Source organism: Schistocerca serialis, unplaced genomic scaffold (genome assembly GCF_023864345.2).
Source record: "Schistocerca serialis cubense isolate TAMUIC-IGC-003099 unplaced genomic scaffold, iqSchSeri2.2 HiC_scaffold_321, whole genome shotgun sequence".
Lineage (NCBI taxonomy): Eukaryota > Metazoa > Arthropoda > Insecta > Orthoptera > Acrididae > Schistocerca > Schistocerca serialis.
In genome coordinates this window covers 15,001-17,500 of record NW_026047891.1, presented here as the reverse complement: position 1 = coordinate 17,500, position 2,500 = coordinate 15,001, and the positions used below count along the sequence as shown (strand labels likewise).

Here is a 2,500-nt window from a genome sequence, read left to right as displayed (position 1 = left end):
AGGCCCCCCTGGGCAACAGGAGCGTGGAAGTATCCCAGGGGGGTGTCCGCCGGAAGGCGGAACCATCTCCTGACGGCGGCCCGGATGGTGACGTCGGCCGACTTCAATGCACCCACCCGGGTGCGGCTGAGGGCCAGCCCGTGGTACAGGCCAGGGAGAAGTACGTTGGTGAGAGCGTGGAGGCGCTGTTGCGGCTTCAGCGGAGCTCGGGAGATGACGTCAAGCTGCTCCACCAGGTGGCGACGTGGGTTGAAGACACAGCGACCCGCCGTGGAAAATTGCAGCCCCAGGTACCGGAAGGTTTCACCCACACGCAGGGCAGGCAAGGTGGTGTTGCCTGCTGTGAAGGTGACATTGCTGTCCACCTTCACCTTCTTCTCGCGCCCTGACGCGACTAAAGCGAGGGTGAAACACTTCCGGGCGTTGATCTGCAGCCCCAGGTGGGCGAGGGCTGCGGTAGCTGCGTCGATGAGGGACTGCAAGCCCCTCGGGGTCGCTGCAAACAGCAAGACGTCATCTGCAAAGGCCGCAGCGTTGACTCTGCGACCGAGGATCCGAGCTCCGATGTGGGAGGGCAGTTGGCCTAAAACGTAGTCCACCGCAAAGCTGAACAGGAGGGGGGAGAGGGGATCGCCCTGGCGAACGCCCCGTGCTGGCTGCACAGACACGCCCACGCCGGCGCCGTCCGCTATCACTGTCGTGCTGCCCTCATAGCACCGCTCGACATACTCGACAAAGCAATCCGGTAGGCCATGCGCCTTCAGCACGGGGCGAAGGGCAGCATGATCCACCGAATCGAATGCCTTCGATACGTCGATCGATGCCACAAAGACAGAGCGGCAGGAGCGGACTGCGTCGGTGAGAGCAGTGTCCAAGATGAAAGTATTTTCCAACATCCCATCCCGAGGGATGAATGCCCGCTGACGTTCGTCCACAGCACAAGCGCGCATCAGGCGTGACGCGAGAACCTTGTGAAAGGTCCGCGCCAACACCGAGCAGACCGTAATGGGGCGAAAGTCAGCGGGGGATGTTGGTGCAGCCGTTTTCGGGAGAAGGGACGTCCGCGCGCGAAGCAGGCGTTCCGGAAGGGCGCGGGCCAGAAGGAAGAGATTCATCACTTTCACCAGGACTTCATGCGGTAGGCGCCGCAACTCCGCTGGGGTAAGGCCGTCAGGCCCAGCTGCTGATCCCCTGGGCGGCAACGCGGCGGCGACCTCCTCATGTGTGACCGGCCCCCATAGGCACTCAAGAGCGACAGGCTCCGAGTGCGGGAGGAGGCGGTCACGGATGAAGCCCGCAGTGGAGACGGGCTTCTTAGTGAAGAGGTCCGCCCAGAAGTCCAGCAGACCAGGGATGGCAGGTGGCGGCTGGAGCAGGGTGCCATCCAAGAGGCCGCGCACGCAACGTGCACGCGACCGTCGGAAGGCATCCTGCGTTCTTGCGTATTCCCAGCGGCGCCGCTTGCGCTTCTGCGTCGGCGGCGCGGCAGGCGGCCGCTTCGATGGTTGGCGCGGCCGCTGTGTCCTGGTGATCGATCTCTCCCCTCTGGACCCGACCGACGCAAGGGCATCCGGGAGCATGCCCAGGATGACATCGGGCGGCGTGCCCCGCCCCAGACCTATGACTCGATCCAGGGCAGAGAAACGCTGGGCGGAAGCAGGTAGCCCCGCCAGATGCTCCCAGATGGCGGCGTCAGTCGGCCCCTCCGGCGGCGGCCCGGTGGTGTCGGCCGCGAAGTCCTCGGCTGCGTCGACGGGCGGCGCAGCGGCCTCGCCCGCGTCAGGCGGCGGGCTCGCTGCTCCCCGGCGGGACGCCGGCTCTTCCCCCCGACCGATCTCAAGCGCCTCCATGAACTGGCGGACAAGCTGCTTGTGGGCAGCTTGCCGCCGTCGGCACTTGATTGCCTCAAGCGTTCGGTCGGGGAACATCCTGATGAGCTCTTGATTAACAAAGAAGAACCGGGCGTCCCTCTCAAGGAACAATTCGGCCTCCGCCTTGGCGAGCGACAGGACTTCTTCCTCCGTCCACCTCGCGCGATGCCTCTCCGTCACGATCTCCGCGTTGGCGGCCGCAAGATGTTGGCGGCGGCGATGGACCCCGAGACCATTCTTGGTGGTGAAGCTGCGGTGGCACTCACTACAGGCGTATACAGCTGCAAAAGGTACAAGATTTTCGGCACGGCCGGTTGGCCGGCTAGGTGCTGGGGGAGTTGGGGTGGCACCTTCAGCGGAAGGGCCACCACTTATTCTTTGATTACTGCCCCCAACTAACAAAGGGATAGTGCGAGGGGGGGCTGGTAACCCCCCCAAGCCCCTGGTGCGGTCTTCCACTCTGCGAAAATCAGCGGGCCCACGAGAAGGGGAGAAGACCGCAGGAGAGGAGAGGCTAAGAGGGCTAGGCCCATGTATTGCGCATCACTCTCCCTGTAACTATAACCCAAGGAAGGTACCTCGCAGCAGCAGCACGACTACATCAAGACCGCACTTCGAAAAGCCAAGTC

The 2,500-nt window shown here is 64.0% G+C and overlaps 1 pseudogene; it reads right to left on the bottom strand.

Annotated features, from left to right (window-relative positions):
- Nucleotides 1–2,500, bottom strand: part of LOC126445063 (large subunit ribosomal RNA) — a 7,958-nt pseudogene that overhangs the window by 2,542 nt on the left and 2,916 nt on the right.